The 22,254-nt window shown below is 40.3% G+C and overlaps 1 protein-coding gene across 2 annotated transcripts in view; it reads right to left on the minus strand.

Annotated features, from left to right (window-relative positions):
- The window catches only part of ACER3 (alkaline ceramidase 3), a 1,138,468-nt gene that overhangs the window by 1,113,187 nt on the left and 3,027 nt on the right, over nt 1-22,254 (minus strand). The gene's annotated exons all lie outside the window — the stretch shown is intronic.

Below are 22,254 nucleotides of genomic sequence, written 5' to 3' on the forward strand. Positions count from 1 at the left end.
AGTGATTCAGCGGTTTGAGTAATGTTAACTGCCGGCTCAGGGGCCTTAAAGGAGACCACACTAGTCTTTAGAAGTGTGAAGTCGGCTTTCAAGAAGTTCTTTACTGTGGTCTTTTTCATTTCTACTCTCAAACTTTGTAGGTAAAATGTGGAACTCCCTACCGACCATGCTCACCTCAGAACCCTCACTCCTACAATTCAAAAAAAAGCTTAAACCCCATCTCAATACTCTCTGGCAATGTCCCTGTTCCAAACCTGATTAACCACTATCATTTACCCTTCTCTTACCTCACTATCCTTAACCGCTTTTTAACAAGGCGCCTCGCCTTTGTAACTGACCTATGTTTTTTTTTTATTTGCTGCTGCTGTTTTTTTCCCAAGATGTGATGTATCTTTATATTGTATTTAGAACTCAACTATCTTCCTTTTTTTGCATTAACAATGTTCATACGTCTGTTATGTACTTGGAGCTTTTCTCCCCGGGCCTCTGCTGAAAATGGACATGTATCCAGTCGGACTCTCCCGGTTAACAAATGTAAAATAAATAAAATAAATAAATAAATTTCGGGTGGGGGGCGGGATGAGGACCTCCAGCGAGATTAGTTTGTAATCAGATCTCACCAGTGAGGGGTATACTTCTGGCGTTGAACATTGTGCTCCCATGTTCGTGATGATGAGATCAAGTATGTTCTCTCCTCTTGTGGCATAGCCAAACCTCTCAACTGTCCCTGATTTTGGCTCAAAATGTTGCTCTTCCCCTAATGATCCCTCCGCAAAATAGCAATTTTGAAAGAAAACATGGAGGGTTTATAATTAAGAAATAACTGTAATAATCAGTTAGATTACTTTTATTTCAGAAATGCATGTAGATTCTTTTATTTTGTCAGCTGCTCAAGTTAGCAGTACTAATATTAAAGTGTCCCTTCTTTGACAGGTTCCCAGCTGTATTGTGTTGCTATTTTACATTTTTACATCACATTTTTTGGTCCATTTTTCATAAAATTGTGTTTTTTTGGCAAATTAGTGACAAATCATTAAAGACTTGAAGTTAGAAAATAATGACGGACATTTGAGTTTCAGATTTCATACCCTTCAGAAAATTCATACTAAAGCAAGACCTCTATTATCTTTCTAAGTTTATAAGAGCGATATTTTAAAAATTGTCCTTATTTTTGGGCCTTTGTCCCATTTCTTTGTATGGCTTTGTCCAGATTTCTTGCTCGAAGGTTGAGAGGTATGACAAATGTGTCAGGGCCATCACAAGTCAGCCAGAGACATTTCAAACTGCGACATACTTGTTGCACCCCACTCCCCCATGTAGTGACTCTGGATGTGTCGAAGCAAGGCAAGGAGTAGTTATGCAGTGTAAATGTGCAGAGTATCCCCCCATCCACGGTAAACACAAGTACTAGAGTGGCTTTTCATCTGGCCTTGATTTTTACAGAATGGTCTGGTTTCTGTCATATTTTTTGTACTGTTGATTTCTGATTATTACTCAAAGTGCCTGTTGCTCTGTGTTTAAGTAGCAATACTTTAATGACCATCAGGTAAGTTTGGCCGAGATTGCAAGATGCAAGTAAGCTTTAATAAGCATACTGTTAAAGAATTGCCAACATTGAAAGCCGTTCTGTTACCATGCAGAGAATACTTAACTAGATAATGTATAAGCCTTGAGTATTGAAATGCATATGCCAGTATTTGTAATAAAGAACAGGATTACATTATTTTAAGAGTCTCATTACACTTGGAGACTTCCAGTCATCTCTGCAGGCTTTACCCGTAAACAGAATGCCAATCGTGTGGTCCATAACCTGTACAGTAATCCTTTTAAGCAATGTATCTTGAGCTTATTTCTTGTTTGCTTTTGATTTTTTACTTTGATCATGTTTTCCCCATGAAACAAGTAGATGTCCGGCAGCAGGTCTTTTTTTGGATAAGGAACATTTTTACAAGTGGGGGCATCAGAGATTTCTACTTTCAGCATGTTACTTGATACTTTAGCTGAATATAAATTATAATTAGAACTGCAGTGCAAGAAGTGGTTTGAGTTGAGTGCTGCTTGTTTTTCTTATACTTGAATTTGACTGGCATTCCCATTAATGTATTTAAAAAAAAAGTAATTTATTTTTTCATGCCTCACAACCTTTTTTGTTTCCATCTAGATATTAAGCTGTCATGCAGTCAATGCATTGAAATATTTTTATTCTTCTACACTTCATTTTTGTCTTGATTGGACTCTCATAATGACGTTTTGGCACCCAGGGCAGTATATTTAGTTTTTGTGGTTTTGAGCATAGCTCCTCCAGTTTCTAGTTGGCCACACCCCTTCCCATTGACCCCACCCATTCAGCTGTCTCCTGCAGCCCCCCTTTGATTTGAAGTCACCAGCCGCCACTGGCGAAAGGGAATACCATCATGGAAATATCGAATAGAGAAAACTATAAAGCAGCTAAGACAAGAAGTGTCATTGTTAGAAGATTATAGAAGAGGGAACAGGTCAACAAAAATATTAAGACAGACAGATGTGATAAAAGCAATGTGCAGTATTAGAACAGACCAGGATCTATTATGCAGTATTTGAGATAAACTAAAAATTTCAAAACAGGCAGAAAGACACAGAAGATACGAAGATAAATATAAGGGAAAAGCACAAAATAAGCAATTTATTGATGACCCAAAAAAGTTTTAGAGAATTGGGAAATAAGGTAAAATGAATTGAAAGACCACCAAAAAAAAAGAGGGAGTAGAAACATTTTGGAGAAGTATCTATGAAGCTCCTGTGGAACATGAAGATGCTAAATGGATAGAAAAGTAAAGAAAGAATAAGAAGTTTAAAGGTACAGGATATGAAATGGGATGAAACAACATCCAGCGAGAGACTGAAACAAAGTTGAGAAAAGCCTCTAAATGGAAAACCCCAGGCCCAGATGCAGTACCTAACTTTTGGCTTAAAGTATTAACTTCTTTGCCATAAGTACGAACTATTTACATGCACAACCCGAACAGACACCACACTGAACAACAACAAGAAAAACAATGCTCTTACTTGAGTGAACCAGCAAGCTACCCTAAACATTATAGGCCAATAATTTGTCTTCCGATGACGTATAAACTATACACGGGAATCGACGCCAACAGAGTTTATAGTCATTTAGAAGAAAACTCAATTATGGCAGTAGAACAAAATTGCAATAAAAGAAAGTCATATGGAACAAAGGATCATTTGCTGTTAAAGTTATAGTGGAGAACTGAAAGAAGGGGAAGAATTTAAGTATGGCACGGATTGACTACAAAATTTGATAGCATCCCACATTCATGGATAGAAGCGTGATTAAAAATGTATAAGATACACCCTGCACTGATTGACTACATTACAGTAACTATGAAACAGTGGCAGACCACTTTGCAATTAAGCCATAATAAAGGACAGATTATTATCCCAGGGATAAAAATACAAAGGGGGATATTTCAGAGTGACTCTGTCACCGTTGCAATTCTGCCTTGCCATTAATCCATTAAACTGTTTACTTAACAGTTTAGCCCATGGCTACAATTTGGCTTCTAGAAAACAACAAAGTCTTAATGACTTATCTTCTCTGTCGATGATTTAAAACTGTATAGCTCATCAGATGAGGAACTGAAAGCACAGCTGCAGGTTGTCAAAACTTTTTCAGATGATACTGGAATGTCATCTGGTCTTGATAAATGTGCAAAAGCAACCTTTAAAAAGGGAAAACTGCAGCACCAGGAAAACAGGAGTCTGGGACAAGAATCTGATATAAAAGAACGAGCATGAGGGAGTGTATAAATACTTTGGAGCTGATAAAGGATAAGCAATAAGGCATGAATAAATAGGAATAAAACTCAGTAAGGAGTACTTTAGAAGACTTAAATTAATCCTGAAAGCAGCACTGACATCTAGGAACAAGATTCCAAGCCATAAATCAGTTTGCTCTTCCTGTCCTAACATAGTTTTGGAGTGACTGACTGGCCCCAAAAAGTGTTGGATACATTGGATATTAAAACAAGGATGCTTCATGCTCACCAAGTGATTTATAAAAATCAGTGCATACCAAGACTGGGGTGGCCACAGTGGTGCAGCGGTTAGCGTTGCCACCTTACAGCACGAGGTTCTCCGGTTCGATTCTCGGCTGGGGTGTCTCCTGTGCGAAGTCCTCCCTGTGGTCACATGGGTTTCCTCTGGGTGCTCCAGTTTCCTCTCACATCCCAAAGGTGGATTGGACACTCTAAATTGGCCCTAGGTGTGTGTGCGCCTTCTGTGGAAGGTTGGGCGCCGGGCTAGCAACTCGGCACCATAAAACTCCACTGCCAATCATGAGCGGACAGATGATCCGCTGTGGCGACCCCTAACCGGGAAAAGCCGAAAGAAGTGCATACCAAGATTATATATTCCCCGTTCCGAAGGATGGATGGGCCTCCTTGAAATTGATTACAATGTATAGATCTACAATCATGAGACTCCACACATCTGCTGACCACACAGGATCCAAATGTAGTGAAAGTTTTGAAAAATGAGAAGAATAAATCTAAGATGACATCTCTGCTTAATTTAGCAAAAGCATATAGACATCAAGCAGGAATGGAAATTAAACCAGAAGCAGCAACTAGATGTGCTAAATAAAACAAAAGAATATGATGTGAAGGACCAGACACGAAGGCAAGAAATGTGGAACAAACAAATATAGTTGCAAGTATAGAAAACTTCTGGAAGAGCCTCATGTTGGTCAAGAGCGAACGCAGGAATGGTTAAGGAGAGGTGAAGTCACATCAAGAAATGAAAGGTTAATATTGGCACCCCAAGATAGTGGGCTACGTACACGCTGGTTTACAAAGTCCATTGAACATGTGGGAGAAACAGACATATGTAGGCTTTGTAAAACCAAACTGAAACACACCTTGTTGCTGGTTGCGACGCATTAATGGCAGAGGGACTGTACACTGAAAGGCATAATAATGTAGCGAGACTGGAGATTGTGCAAACATTATGGTATCAAAGTGGCTGAAAAACACTGGAAACATGAGCCACAATGGTATCAAAGTGGCTGAAAAACACTGGAAACATGAGCCACAAAGAATCATACAAAATGACAAAGTTTATATCACATGGGATCACCCAATACCAACAGTTCAAAAGACAGATGCTAGAAAAACGGATACAATGGTCCAAGAAAAGACAAAAGTAGCACTGATCATTGAAATCGCCACACCTAGTGATTACAGTGTCTTGCGTACAGAGAGACAAAAAGTCATAAAATACCTGGATCTGCAGGCAGAAACGAGAGCCATGTGGAAGAAAGACACACAGACAGTTCCAATAGTAGTGATTACAGTGTCTTGCGTACAGAGAGACAAAAAGTCATAAAATACTTGCATCTGCAGGCAGAAACGAGAGCCATGTGGAAAAAAGATACACAGACAGTTCCAATAGTAGTAAGAGCAACTGGTCTTATAAAAAAGACTTTACAATCGGATTTAGATATATATGTTACCAATTCATGTAACACCATACAAATTGCAGGAATCATTACTGGGCATATTGCGGGTGCTGGGAACAGCACTTTTGGCCAACATCAAAGAGTGAAACAATACTAATTTCATGAACTTTAATCATACTTTGACTTAGAAATGGGGTCCATTCCCATCATGGTATTAGAAACCCAAAAGACTTGGGGAAATTAAAAATGGCAGAAGAGACAATGAATTCGAGGGCCCAAAGAAACTCCCTGGCAAGCACAGCAGTCGGGAGAAGAAGGGACTGCAAGACCATCAACGACAAGACCTTTGGAGGTGGAAGAGACATCAACATTGGCAGTCTGAAACTTGCAACTCATATACACACGAACCTGACAGGGAGTCAGGGCAGACTTTTGAAAGTCGATAGTAAACCCCAGAACTTGAAGACGACAGATGGTGAACTGCAGATCCTGCAACAATCGACTGGGAGAAGGCACCTGAAGCAACAGGTCATCTAGATAAGGAAAAATCTGAATGCCTTGAAGTCTGCAGAAGGCAATCACATGAGCTAGGCATTTTGTGAACACCCTTGGGGAAGCAGAGTGTCCAAAAGGCAAAGCAGAGAACTGAAAAGTACAGGAAGACACAGAGAAACGTAAAAACTTCCTGTAGAGAGGGGGAATAGGGAAAGAAAGATGAGCATCCTTCAGATTCAAGGACATCAGAACAGCCTGGGGTAATAAAAGAGGAAACAGATCTTGAAAATTAAGCATCCAAAAAGAAGAGATCTGGAGAACGGTGTTGAGCTAAGAGAGCTCCAAGTGCCTTCCATTCAAGGAAACAGGAACATCCTGGAATAAAAGCTGTCCTACTTGGGAAGGGGAGACAGGTCATATGGTACCTTGGCTCAACAGGGACCCTAGAACCTCTAGGAAATGAGGAAGCTGCTCTAGAGGAGGTTGAGGAAACCCAGAAAATGGAGGGAGAGATTTTCATATCATGAAGTAACCCTGACAAATGATGGAAAGAGCCCAAGTCTGAAGTGATGAGATACCAATTTGGAAGACAAATGGAGAGCCGAAGGGACAGAGTCACTTGGTCTAAAGGCAAGGTGTTGAACTGTCAAAAAGAGGTTTCTAAAAGATAAGGGAGGCTTCTGGGCCACAGAAATCTGAGAAGCCTTAGGAGAGGAGACCCACTTCTGACCCTTCCTGCCCTTAGTAACCTGAAAGCAAACTTTTGAAAATAAAAAACATGACAAGAACAGAGCACTTATCTAGTGTTCTAAAAAGTTAGAGCAGCAACACTACATTCAACCTAACTGGCAACAACAGTGTTCGAACTAGCAGAAAAATAAGTTTTCGGCAGTTGTGTCCATACATCCCTTTTATGCCCTAGATTCTGTGCAAGGAGCATAAATGTGACATACGGCGCAAACAAGATCCTTTTCAAGCTTTTCCATACTGACCGAGCAGCTGGCTGCATGGGACATCCATTCTTTCATGAATACTGCAACAATGACAGAGAAGGACACCAGCCTCATTTATTTAAGGCAATAGTTGCCTACTAAGCAGTGAATCCTTACTTGTCAAACACACCAGGAATTACTTCCTCATTTGTCAGACCTTCCTACAGTCATCAACAAACAAGCTCCATTCAGGTGGCCCAGTCAGTACCATGGCAGGAACCTGCAGCATACCAGGCATCATCATTTTTTTTGCCAACATTTGCACAAACTGCTGCATTACCATAAGTCACTAGCTCATTTGAACATTTCTATGAATTCAGTAAAGGTTTAGGTTTTCAATCTTGTTTTTATGGCTTGCTGTGCAAAAACGGTTGGTCATACTGAGATCTTTGCATCATATAAATGTTTAAATTGCTGCCTACCACTGTCCCTAGATCTTCAAAGCTTTTTTTAAACATTTGACTATTTGGTACTTGCGTATTATCGCAACCACTTTTTTGCGGTAAGACCGCTTGCATCTCCGTCCGCAGATGTAGATGGTGATGCTGCCGTTATGTCAAGAAGTGTGTTTTCCTTCACTGGAAGGTTGTTTTAGGCAGGGATATCGTGGAAAATGGTGCAGATCATGGTTTTGCTGTACATATGCTGTTTTTTTTAGCGCTCGCCACTTCTTGATCGCTAATGCACTGATGAGCCGTCGGAATGTACTCACATGTCAGCGCTGACTGACAATAGTACCAGTAAGGAATAAAATGATATCAAGGCTTGTCACTGCATTCCCTGCCATCACCTTTATTAGAAACTGTATGCTGCAACAACAAAGCTTGACAGCTTCTTTTCGTTTGTTTTTTGTTTTTTTTTTTGTGTGTAGCTGTCAAGAAGTAGTAGACAAGTGGACAACTGTCAGCATGTGAGTCTGTTACATTAAGCGGGGCTCGCGGCTTGAGATATGGAATGTGTGTTACACAAAACTGCTGTGGGAAATGTATCTCCAGTGACATGATATCGGGGAAATGGCATAGCTTGAAACAAGCAGTCATTCCTCACATGTCATACTGTCTTTCCTACCTAAACAATGCTTTTTAATAAAGTTAATGTTGTCAATGTGATTCTGTATATACTTATAGTTAAATCGACACACCAGGAAGCGAGCGGTATTAGCGCAAAAAAGTGGTTGCGATAATAAGTACCGACTATTTAATAGAAAATCATAATTTGTCCTTTTTACAAAAAGTGTCATGATACTTCCTCAGTGACCAATGTTATAATCTCCAGAAAACTTACAGAAATACAGATTACAAACTTTGTGTGCCAACCTTACATTAAGATAATTTCAGACCCTTAGCTTCCTCTACTGCTTCTTCTATCCCTGGGGCCCCCAGCGGGGGAATGCTTAAGCATTACCCCCATTCCCTTCAGCAGATGGGTCTATCATAAGACAGCCATGACTGTGTTGTTTCTTTGACCCTAACCTACTCCCCACCCCCACTCCCAATATACAGATATCCATTTTTTAGTTCAGGTGGGCCATGTAGCATGACATCTGTGGATGGGCCTCCCTTTGACCCTAGAACCACCACAATTCCTCATCCAGCCCACATGCTCAGTCCTGCAACTGCTTTGAACTCCAGCCTTCATAAGGGTTCTAGTAATCCACCTCCACCAATATACACCACCTCCCTCCACCCACAACAAATGTGTCCATCCTCTTGACCAGAAGTATCAAAACATTAAGTTGCTAACCGATCCCTGGATCAAGTGGACCATAATCAGGGCTTCATCCCTCTATGCCACTGGGGCTGACACAGATTACTAATTACTGAAGTGTAATCAGCACTAGGAAAACGTGGACATTTCCCAGAGAAAGTATGCGCTTCCCCATATTACTTCATCTGATAAAAACTACAATTCTCTTTACATTCTTGTTAAAAAAATACACAGCTTCACACTGGCCCATCCCATTTTGGGCACCACTGTAAACCACCACAAAAACGTAGATGGACAGATGATTGACTATGCTACTTTGTTACATTCCAACTCCTGCATCACATACCTTGAAAGTTTGTTTTCTCTTTTTTCATCTTCCCCTTCCCTGACCATGTAGGTGAACACTTTGCTCCCTCCATGCTACATGAAGTGTTCACCTACATGGTCAGGGAAGGGGAAGACGATGTAGGTGAACACTTTGCTCCCTCCATGCTACATGAAGTTAGCATCCCATAAGGGGACTGATGCTGTATGGTAGATGCCGGGTGGTAGCTGCATATGCTGCCCCCAACAAACTCCACCCAAGCTGGGTGAGCAGATGTCAAGCACTCAAGTCTCTTCCTCCTCTGCCATCTGGGCTGCTGATCAGCTATGGGTTGTATAATGTGCCGTTGTGGCTTCATTTTACTGCACTGTCAAACTACATCAATCAGCCCCCCCCCCCAACTCATTCACAGCTTTCATTCTGTAGCCTATGAAGCAGCTGGACTATCACACAAAATCTTCATAGTCCTTATAAAGTACCACAGATGGACTCCATTCTACTTAAAATAATCTAAACCATCTTTGGAAAGGTGGGTCTAACCTTCCATGAGCAACATACAGAGAATGCTAGCCATTTTCCCCCACTCATAACACTAACAGACTGCTAACCTTGATACGTTTAGTGCTTTGCCTCATCACAGCCAGCTCAAGGACTTCTGCAACAGGATCTGAAATGAAAATTCTAGTAGTATTTTTCATAGGAAGTTGTTCAACTCCATCCCTCTGACATAACATACTCACCCATTTTCACAGAATTATTTTTTTATTTTATATATTTGTTAACCAAGTAGTGTACAGCCTTCTGTTCCATTTTTGGCCTCTTGAATTATTTCAGCATATGGCAAGGTCAGCTACAGGCTAATTGCAGCATACACCAACAATTATAAAACTTTTTAAAATGCTGTAATAATCTCATTTTATGAGGCTAGTTTTTGTGGCTAGTAAAAATGCCCCAATTATTACCCTGATTCTGCTTCAGCCCCATGAATCTAAGCCTACTATAAATTAAAAAAGACAACCTAGTCTACAGAACAACTGAAATACCACAAGAAATGACTACTCTAATGCTGCTGAAAATACATATCGTAAGATTTTATGCTTTCAAGGGCAGGTAATCCTATCCCTACACCCCATGTACTTCACCATCTAAACTCAGAGGTCATACTATATTTGAAAATGACAAATGCAAGTAAAAATGTTTCTCAGTACTTGCGCAGTCCCAAAGTTAAGTTGGCATGTAAAATCCAAGTGATGCATTTAAAAGTGAAGACCCCCGCCCCCCAGAAATGTTTCAAATCAATAAGTTTTACTGCGACTTGGCTTTCTGCATTCCTGCCTTCAAGTAGGCTAGGATAAGTACCTTTCAGTTTCATTAGGTTTTATTTTCAATGAACACATCTGACGTTTTTACACTTGCCCTATGCCTGCACTGAATAACTTCTTGATATTTTTGATACCAGTGCTAAAACTGATGTGAACTATAACTTTTAGTCAAATGCATCGCTATAGGGTAAGTTTTCTCATTTTTATTGTATTGCCTGTTAACTACTTACGCTATGTAACTTTCTTTTAATGACAACAGCCCAAGTCACATCTGAAGTGTACTTAACTGGTTAAACAGATAAAATATACACACACTGTTTGCAATGCTTGTATACCAGCTCTACAAACAGTAAATTTATTTGCTTTACTATCTTTCTTTCTGGTAAAGATTTTGTAAGTTAATATCACCCGGAAGTCTCTTGTTACAGTTACAAAAACAAGTAAAACATACCATTCTCTCCAAGAACAAGTCCATAAACAAATACATGGATAATACCCTCTCTAGAAATGCTTTCTGTCAAAACCTTCGACAAGTTAACCTAATACCAGTATTTTCAGCACTTCTATCCATCCAGTTTCTAAACTGGTTATGTTGGTGACAGTCTCAGTGGTTAGCAAGCAAGTACAGCAGACCAAACTTCCCTTTCCCAAAGGACAGTCTCCAGGTCATCCTATGGGATCTTCAGGAATGATGAGAGATTCCCTTGAATGAGCCCTTGTATATCCCAAGTGCCTTGTTCCAGTGCTGTCCAGATATTTAAATCTGTAAAAAGAAACCATTTGCTATGGATAATACAACTTTTGGCTGGTCTATTCTGATAGGACTAATTGAGCGACTCCTTAAGTAATACAGACATGACTTCTATGTTCCCCAACTTTGCTACGTGAAACTTATTCCTATTTAAATTTGTATCTGCTTATAAAGGAGTTGTACTTGTTCCCTCTTCTCACCCCTTCCCCAATCTCAATATGAAAACTGCATTTTCATACTAGTGCTCTAAAGTTTATTCAAACCAGGAAGGTGCACGCTGCACATTACATATTTCATACAGCAATGTATTGTAATGCAACCTTGTTTTACTTTTACATAGTCAAAAAATTAGAATACAAGCTTGCAACATTTGAAGACCTACAAATGACAGTATCAGATGAAGTTCTCTACTACAGAACATACATCAAGCATCCTTCTTTCTTTTTTAACTCAACCTAAATACTCACTTGGCCAGCAACAGCAGAACAGGATTCAGTTTAGTAAGTCATGTGAAGACACAGGATAACATTAATAGCCTGTCTTGCAAAAAATAAACACAGCACAATTCATGAATGAATAACACGTTTCCTAGTAGAGAGGAAAATATTTCCGTAATCTGTTGCCTTCCTTATCTTTGACAGCAGTTGCAGAGGAGCCTTCCTGATAGTGAAGGATGGTGGGTGGGCACAGGGGAGATTACAGTGCAGGCTCTCCTGATCAGTTTTGCCACACAAACTACTAATGGGAAAACAGGAAACCATTCAAATCTGCAATCATTCAATCTGAACGTAGCTCAGCAAGCGGAGTCATTCAAATAAAACTATGTGGAGAACTTGCATGTACCAGTTGTGCATGGCCACAAAAACTATAAAACAGACATTCCTGTAAACTAGCAAGTTGGCACTAGTTCAAGATATTCTACTAGCATCTAACAACGAAGACAGTGTTTACATGCACTACTATGTCAGACAGGAAAATTCCACATACTAATTATGAGAAATTACACAGACAAGCAGCAGCAATTAATTTTAAGAAGGAGAATAACTAAAAAAATTACATCATCCACTGAAGCAGTGAGGCAGTGAAGCAACTGCATAAAACATTAGAATACCATTCTATTTTGCGTCACTACTAGTGGAAAAAATAAACTAACTTACACCATGAGATGTTCTACCAAGGAGCACGTAAATAAGCATAGCCAACATACAACACACATATTCTAAGCCTAAATTATTTGCTGCATTTTTTTTTTTGAGGAAAAGGATAAACCTTCATATAATTACAAGTACAATTGAAAACTAGCTATGTTCTGCCTTCTGTGTCCTTTAGTTTATTACTGTGCGTGCTTTATAACTATGCACTCATATAATATGCAAACACTACTGTTAAACATTCTGGTTCCACAGCAATGAAATGTTACTTTTGACCATGCATTCAATATTATACATGCGAACAGGCATCTTTCTGCATTAACTCAGTCACTAAAAATGAAGCCCACTCATAGGTAGGTACTAGGCTATTGGCCCTAGGGCCTATATAAGCCTAGTCAAAAGGTACCCTGGCTTTCGCCACCCAAGAAAATTATTTTCCTGTGCCACTGTCGAGCAGAGCCACAGAAGTGATCCCAGAGGTGAATTTCCTATCTCCCATCCAATCAAGATTTTTCTTGAAGAGTTCTAATGAGGAGCTTTGTTTATATAGATAGGTAGTTTGTTTCAGAGTATGGGGAAGTCTCTGGGACAGGAATCTATCCCTCCAGCATGTTCTGTTTATTGTGGTGACAAGGTTTAGGTCCCTAGAGCGTGTAGCTCAGAGGGATTGGGATTTCTTTAAGTGGAGCATGTCCAAAAGCTCAGGTTTTGACATAGCTTTGTGTGTTAGGCAGAGATCACCTCTGAGTAGGCAACATGCGACGGAATAAAGCTGCAGTTTTTTGAGACGGTCTGTGTAGGGCATCTGTTTGAGGTCAGTAATCCTCTTTGTGAGGTATTTCTGCGGCCTTTCCAGTTGTTGCAGTTGTTGTAGATGTCTTGTAGATGTCTTGTAAAGTACATACCAAAAGGGGCATTGTACTCTATAATGGGTCTAATGAGTGATGAGTAGAGGGGAACAATGACCTCTTTTTTTTTCCTGGATGAGAAACCTTTTGTGATGAGGTGTGCCATGTAGAAGGACTTCCTGACTACTGTGGCGATGTGATTATCAAAGAAGGGACTACTGTCCATCTGTGTCCCAAGGTCTCTTCACACTTTCAGTGTTAAGTAGACTACCGCCTATGTGGTAGTTCATGGGTACAGAGTTTTTACCAAATGGGCTGACAGTGCACTTTTTGGCATTGAGCTTGAGGCCATGGCTTTGACACCTGGCATCTGTCTCAGTGAGGCCCTTTTGTAGGATGTCCACATCTTTTGGAGTTTTGATTATGGCTCCTAGCTTGCAGTCATCTGTGAACTTCATTAGCCAAAGACCTCACTAGGATACTAGGAAAACGTCCCTACTCTTTTTCAAAAGTGCTGTGGGATTGCTCACAACCAAATCTACTGCTACATATTTTACAATCAAGTGCTACAGTAAGGGAAAAGCATTGCACATACACTCATAAGTCTGCCTCACAATACTATTAAAAATGAGAGATAAAGTTTAAAAACTACTTTAAAATTACAAGTATAACTTTAGGAACCACTGAGATAGCAGCAAGATCCATCCCTTTGGTTGAAACATTAAGCAGAGGTCCCATCTGCCTGAGTTGGTAGTAGCTCAAGCAGATGTAAAGCAATCCCACAGCACTTTTGAAAGAAAAAAAAAAAAGGAGTAGGTAAGTTTTCCTAGCATCCTAGTAAAATTTCCCATAATAGGAGTGCAAATACCACCACCTTGGGTTTCCCATGAAAAGAAGTTTGCCTAGTAGGACTACCCCAGTCAAAGCATAAATTGAGTATAATACTAATGAATACAGAATGGAATACAGTTGGGCAAGCAAAAGTCAACACTGAGAAAATGATTACCAAAACTGATGGGATAAAATGTTTTCTAGGTACAACAGGGAGAAAACTAGAGCATTGCTCTTACCCTTAGAATCCTGAGTAATCTCTAACCCACAGACAACAGCGTAAGCCACTATGCAATGAAAAACAAATACACTGCTTCCTCATACTCCTGGAGAAGGTGTTGAAAATCCTTACGAAATGAAATCTGAGCAACATTTAAAACTCCAGCTGTACAAATTTAAGCAGCATATCATTTCAAACTCAAAGACAAAACAGGAATGCATAGCTCATGTATAATCCCACCATCTCACACTGCTACCAAGAAGTTAAGATGCAGAGAATGCAGTACAATCCAGTTTCAATTAGATGGCCATGGATTTAGCATACACTCTTTACAGTAACTCTGTAAACTTGATTCAAGACCGTCTCCAGCTATAGATACCAGAAGGTCTAGCTCTCAAATTATACATTTCTAAGCAGACTATCCTGTATAAATGGAACCTGGAGACAGGTTTCTGTTGGCAAATTTGGTAAGGAGGTGGCTGAACAACCCCAAGAAACTTAAACATGTAGATAGTGTTATCAGAGAACACCTAGCCAATGTTTGGGTGAAAAAGAATTCAACTACCTCCTCCAGAAGAGCTTCTGTACATCTGGGGAGAGTAGAGATGTGAACTTCAAATGATCTCCATTCAAGACCTTAACAGCTGAGCCAGTATTCTGAAAGGTGAACACAGATTGACATAGCAGCAATCTTACAGTCAGCAGGTAAACACTAATAGAGAGAAAAGTTAGTATGTTAAAGATGCCTTCAAGTTGGGGGGGGGGGGTGTTTGTAGCTTCAACTGTTAATGAGAAGCTGAAAAAGGCACACCTGTAAGCAGTCACTGATGCAAAGGTGGAAGTGTAGAAGAGGTTCTGCAAGGCCATGGAAAATAGATCTCCAATTGCTTGGAAGAGTTTCTAGCAACTCAGACAGTGGGGACAAGACAATGCCCAGGCTGATCTCAACAATGCTAAGAAAAATTGCACTCCACTAAAGTCAGTGTTAACAGACAGAACAAACACCATCAGTAACTCCCGAATCCACTGGACATGCCCTCCTTTGAGAAGGCATCCCAATAAGCCATTGGTGGAACTGAATATGCTTCTCCAGTGGAGCTAAATGAGATCCTTAAATAGTTCTAATATGTGAAAGCTGTGGGAATGGGTGAGATGCAGCCATAAATGCTAAAGGCACCAGTCATAGTCATGCCTGACATGCATTTACAATGTTGTGGTGAAGGCTGGGACAGTACTTCTGGAGTGATAAAAACAAGGACAAGAGAGAGTGTAACAAATGAACTGGGATCCTCAGACTCACTGGGAAAGCCTATGCCAAGGTGGTGGAGGTTTGAAACAACAGTCAACCTTCTGATTCAGAAGGAACAATACAGGTTTTATCCTGGATTCAGGACAGTGGATCAAGCTCATCCTAGCTGAAGGTTGATGACAGTTTTCCAGTAGCGTATAAATGCGTTTTGTAGACCTGCAAAAGATATTAGATTATATACTACTTGAAGAGGGGTTACATAAGTACAGTGTCCGATGTCCGTTGTTGCCAAGGATGTGTCCGTTGTTGCCAAGGATGTGTAGTCTCCCATTCTATTGATGATCTTAATGGACAGGATAACAAAGTGCTGAAAAAGTCTGAAGAATATTATTTACTTTTTTTCCTTTATTCCTTTCTGTATATAAATGACATCCCCAAATGACAAATTTCTAGAATGCAGTAAAGTGGTTTGCTGCAAAGTGTGAAGTGCCTAAAGGTACTAATTTTCATCTCAAACAAGTAATGATGCTCTCCTGGAAAAAAAATAGACAACTCAAAGGAGGGGGACGCAGCTACTTCAAGTGGGATAGTTTTGCATCTTGTAGTTAAGAGTACTTCTTCATGTCTGCAGACGACAAGAGTCAGAAAATTGACTATCAATCTTTATGGGTAGTGAACAATGACCTCCTGATTTACTGACAAGTCCCAATTGTTACCTGTGTTTGTGATGGATTGATACTGACTGCATGGCAAGTGGGATAAACCTCTGGGACACAGTCAGGAGCTCAGAAATTAGGGATGTATAGGCGTACACAGACTGCTCTTCTGAATTGAATGGAGAAGGCTTGTAATTTGGGCACCTAGAAAAGATGTTCCCACAGTGCTTCCCAGTGGAGCTGTATCAGGCATTACTCACTAGGAGGTGGCCACAGGGCAGGCCAGTGCCACACTGGACAGATTATAAAGCGTGATCTACCCTGCTGGGTATGCTACAACAGTGACTTGATCAGGGTAAGCGGATTGTAAAAGAGATGCTTGGGTATCACTGCCTTAGGAACAAATGTAAAAAATAACAAGCTTTTTCTCAGTGCCCACCAAAGACGTACTACTAAGCACAAACCCAGACTCTTCTGGAGAGATAACATTTTACAAAAGGCATGTCCTTGAGTTAACAATATATATATATATATATATATATATATATATATATATATATATATATAAATAAAAGTTTAAAAATATACTAAAATTACAATAGAGAAGACAATGTAATACAGGGTGTTAGTGTGTTTCGTATAAACAAGGTTTTGGACCTCTACAACAGCATTTGAGTGTAACAAGTAGCCTTAATGAGAAATATCATATATAGTTAGTGTAAATCTGCACCATGTCATATTTCATAAGGCTTTATCTTCATACGGTATGATTTACACCCCTTCAAGTACAAAAATATGCAAAGAATGAAGACAGACCATGGTACAAGTGCACTACATCAAGTGTGCAGGTGCCAGAACTTTGAAGTTCTGAAATGATGCAGGCCTACAAAAATGAATAAATGAAACAGAGCTATTTTCCATATGTGAATGTAAACAACTCGACTTGCTTTAAGTGCATGGTAATGTTATGCAGCATAATAAATGGTAGAAAGGTGTCGAGCATATTGACTAATCTGTCTTAGTTTAGTATTCAGCAGTCGAACTTTCAGTTCCCATCTGCATTGGTGTCATGTCAAGTTTGTCAACTTCTGACTTGAGTAGCATGAAGTTGGCTTTGGAGAAGTTTTTTATGGAGGTTTCTTTACTGGGGGTTGGGGGAGTGATGTGGATCTCAAGGGTGATTAGCTTATGGTCAGATCTGACCAACGAGGGGGTGACCATAGGCGTGGAGCATTGATTTCCCATGTTGGTAATGACCAGGTCTAGGATATTGGAGCCCCTGGTTAGACTACGGATTAATTTATTCAAGGCAGTGGAATTTATGATTTCCAAGAACCGTTGGGCAAAGGTGTTAGTATACGAGTAGTTTTCCCAGTTAATGGCAGGGTACTTGAAATCACCCCGTATTAGGGTGTTTGATTGTATCTTAATATTTTCCAGTATGTTTAGAAAGGTGGAGTGAGAATCTTGGGGCATAATGGGAGATCTGTAGCAAGCTACAATTTGGATTGCGGTCTTAGCTAGTGTTAGTTGCACCTGCAGAATTTCAGACGCATTTTGTTGGGCAACTAGCCTGGTGGCGTGAATATCCTTGGTGAATATGGACACTCCTCCACCTTTAGTGTTTTGGTCCTGGTTTGGTGGCCGAAAAGTGTGGTAGGAGTTGTAGCCTGGTATTGCAGAGGTGCTCTCTGGAGCCTTGAACCAGGTCTCAGTTACCGCACAGATATCAATGTTCTCCATTTTTAGGAGTGTCTCAAGAGAGTGGATTTTGAGGTTTAGACTTGTAGCATTACCTTCAGATTTTACATGCTTGTACCTGTTACAGTGGTGGTGGTTTTGTCCTTTGAACATTGCCTAAAAAGGCACTGTAGGAGTGCCAACAGCCTTAGCCAGTAACCTGAATCCCAGGGGCGACAGGTGCAGACCATTTCTGGCAAAGCATTGTGGTCTGTCGATCATGTCATCCCAGGCAGACAAATACTGGATCCCCTTTGAATGACACCAGAAGCTTAGCCATTTGTTGAAGTCAAGCATTTTGTCCTTATACTGTGGTATCATTCTGGGTGAAGGCTGGATGCTACTCAGGGCTAGGGTCATACTTGCCTGGGTCACATGATCCGAGAGCTCTTCCATGTCTCTTTTCATGTAGTCCAGGGAGATAAGTCAAGTTATTCACTTCAACATGGACAATGACAGAGTCATATTTGTACCTGTTGTGGAGTGACTTGAGTGCATGCATTATGTAGCAGATCCTGGCACCCGACAGGCAGCGGACTGTAATTTTCTCCTTGTTCACCCTGGTGAGTGGCAGCGGACTGTAATTTTCTCCTTGTTCACCCTGGTGAGTGGGACATCAGTGTGCCTGACTATAGAATCACCTATGATTAAAGTGTGGGTATACTGTCTTGCTATAGGGGCTGTTGTTGGGTGGCACACTGATGTTGTGAGCTATGTGACACTTTGGTTGTGATTGGTGTTTGTTTGCATTTCAGCTTCGGTGGTCCTTGTTGCTTGGGCAGGTTACCATTAAGGGCCTCCGGATAGGAGGGTTTAGTGTTGCCATGTGAGGGTGTGGATTTAGAAGGGCTATGTGTTGCTTGAGGTGCAGTGCAGATGTTAACCCTCTCCTCTTGACTGTCTAGCACAATCTTGGGTGGAGAGAGCTTTGCTTCCAGTTTGGCTATGTAAGTGCATCTCTTGCAGGTTGTAGTGTTGGGTGGTAGGAGGAGAGGGTTGTTTGTGTACATGAGGAAATTGCTGCATTGCCCCAGTATGCCCAGATTCACCAGGTGGACAGGAGAAATCATCGGAAGCTGACCCTTGGACATGTCTGGTTTGGTGCTTTTTTTTTTGTGTGTGAAGTACAAGAGCTGTTTTCCCTTACCTTGGCAAGGTATTTTGCAATTATAGGCTGTTTAGTGCCTATGATTAATTTCTCTTCATTAACAAGGAGAGTTGAGTGCCTGTATCAGTTTAAGGCGTCCTAGTGCTTTCCAGCAGGTTTTAGAGCAAATGCTAGTCATAGGGATGCTTAAAGGTAAGATGAAAATAAATGGTTTATCATAAACACTGCAGTGAGCATTAGAGGAGTTAAATGTGAAAGTACGCAACTTAAGTTTTACCTGTCTAAAAAGTTACGTTTTAGTGAAGAGTCACTATTTTTAAAACAGCACGATAGATTGAAAGGAGGTGGTCACTTTTGTATTCTGATACTACGGAATGCAGTAGGATTGCCAATAAATTTAAATAGTTGAAGGGGAGTGATTTCACAAAATTATAATTTTGCGGTTACTCACACAAGCCAGTAAAAGCAGACAGGAAATTATATATATGGTCAAATTAACATAAGGTGCAGGCAACTAGAAGGGCAGTGGTGTTTAAGAACACAACAGTAACCGGGTAGGAGAGTGGGGAAAATTCTGCCTGCCTCACAAGAGACGGAGCTGTGGTCTCTTTTCAAGTTTTGATATGCAGTTAAAAGCAGAATACAAGTAAAACAGAAGGTAAAGAAAACAAATCACAGTATTCAAAATAGAAAAAGGCAATAAAGTAATACAAAATACAACAAATAAAAAGCAACTTAACCTTTCCCTCTTATATATGTTGTTACTGATTGCACACAATAAACAAGTCTATCCAATATCAGCTATTCCCATTCATCTACTGTAGTTCTACTGGAAATATACCCGCTTTAAACTCACCTATTTAGTTCTACTGGAACTAACTATACCTGCTTAAAATACACTTTGAAAAACTTTTTTTTACAACAACATAACTTGCATTTCTTAGAAACTGGTTTCACTTTACAGTCTGCTGTTCCCCTTTCTATATTCTTGCGTTTTTCTTAAAAGGTAAATACAAGAGTAGTGTACAAGACACCCTGAATGAGTGCCACAGATACACAACTGTTTTACTATTCTGTTTCATATATTATTTTATGTTTCTGTTTTTATTACTCTAGTTCATGTATTATTGTAACTCTGGAGTTCCTTCTCCTAGGCCTCTACTGAAAAATTATTCGATGGTCAGTCAGACTTCCTGGTAAAAAAAAAAAAAAAGGCAAACAAACTCTCAGCACCTCCCATACCTATCAGTTCACTATAGCTTTAGACTGTTATGTGTCATGACTATAAAAGTGTTTGATAGGCTTAAAGAATAAATTACATGATTAAAACCAGTATCCCAATAAACAAATAAATAGGCCACAATGCATTACCGTAAAATCTAAAAATTATAGACAGATCATGATGATTTACAAACTCATGAGTACTGTTATAAAGTAAAGTAAAGTAAAGAACAAGGTAAACTGCTCCACATCAAGTTCAGCAGTGTATCACCAGTCAATATTTTCAGCTGCTTCTCATCAGACTTGGCCAAGTGCTTCTATGGATTACAACTGAGCGCCCACTTTGTAAGTATGTCATCACTTTAAGAACAGTGACACTGAAATGTTTTTCCCTTGAAAGAGGCAGCAGCCCCATTAACTCTACTTCTGTTTAGTGGTATAGGGTGCAATGGACTTTTAGTTTAACACAAAAATCATAGTTTTAAAATGTCAGGAAAAAAACTGGCTTCTTAAAGGTATATCACGTTGAAAGGGAGCATTCAGGTAAATAACTCCATTCTGTATAAGTTAGGTTCATAGGTTCATACTAGGCTATCTGCCCTAGGGCATTTATAAGCCTAGCCAGAATTTTGCTATGCCCTTTTTCGAGGTTAGTATACTGTGCCTCTGACTAACAGTGACACAGAAGTGATACCCGGGGTAAACCTACGATCTCCCATCCACTCATCAAGATTCCTCTTGAAGAGAGTCAATGAGGGACTCTGCCTAACCTGGACTGGGATTTTATTCCAGAGTGAAGGGAGCCTCTGGGTTATGAATCTGTCCCTCCAGCATGTCCTATTTATTTCAGAGCTGAGGTTCAAGTCTCTCAAGCGCATAGCTCGATGGGATTTGGATTTTTTGAGGTGCAGCATGTCCCTTAATTCCGGGTATGACGTGGCTTTATACGTCAGGCACAGATCGCCTCTGAGCAGGCGGTATGCCACTGAGTAGAGCTGGAGTTTCTTTAACCGGGCAGCATATGGCATCTGTTTGAGCCCTTTGATCCTCTTGGTGAGGTACTTTTGGGGTCTTTCCAGTTGCTGCAGGTGTTTGGTAAGGTACATCCCAAAAGCGGCATTGTACTCGATTATGGGCCTGATGAGGGATGAATAAAGAGGCACAATGACCTCCCCTGATCTAGATGTGAATCCCTTCATGATTAGGTGGGCTATATAAAATGTTTTTCTAACCACTTTGGCCACGTGGTTGTCAAATGACAGATTGCTATCAACTTGGGTCCCCAGGTCCCTAATTACTTCTTCTGTACCTAATGGATTACCACCTATGTGGTAATTTGTGGGCACTTTGTTTTTGCCAAAGGGGATGACTATACACTTTTTGGCGTTTAGCTTGAGGCCATGGCTCTGGCACCAGTTGTCTGTTTCTATGAGGCCCTTTTGGAGGATGCTTGTATCGGCTGGAGAGTCGATTATGGCACCCAGTTTGCAGTCATCTGCGAACTTGGTCAGCCACAGTCCTTCCGTGTTGGCCTGTACCTCCGAGAAATATATACCAAACAAGAGAGGTCCCAGGACTGAGCCTTGTGGGATGCCACTTGTAACTGGTTTGGAGTCTGACATGGCTCCAGCAATTCTAACCATGTGGGTTCTGTCCTTGAGCCAGTTTGCAATCCATCTAGTGACATAGTAGTAATGAAGTCCCAAGTGCTAGGAAGCAAAAGGTCCATCACTGCTGTAGCAAAATGCATATAAGCAAATGAGCAGATCTATGGTCCAAGTGTTAAAGAAATCCTCAGAGCTGGAGACAGGGAAGGTTGCACAGTCTTTCACATTATAACGCAGATTTACTACACCTCACTGGTAACAAATATGTTCTTAAAAGATGTGGCTGGCGATAACACATCTTAACAAAACTATTAAACTAAAGTCAATAAGCCAACCAATAAAGATTTATAAAGTCAATAAGCCAACCAATAAAGATTTAAATCAGTATATTTCTATATAATTTATGGGGAATTTATATCAGTAAATGGATCAATTATAAACCGTTTATTTTGCTTATAAATCAGAAAGCATACATGTCCTCTTGCATTCTAGAAGACGGGAAAACAAAATACATTCTGCATACATGCCCAGTTGCATTCTACAAAGGCTGAGAAACAAAACAGATTTTGACACTGC

This window comes from Protopterus annectens, chromosome 5.part1, assembly GCF_019279795.1.
Source record: "Protopterus annectens isolate FY-2018-M chromosome 5.part1, PAN1.0, whole genome shotgun sequence".
In the NCBI taxonomy this organism is placed as follows: Eukaryota; Metazoa; Chordata; order Ceratodontiformes; family Protopteridae; genus Protopterus; species Protopterus annectens.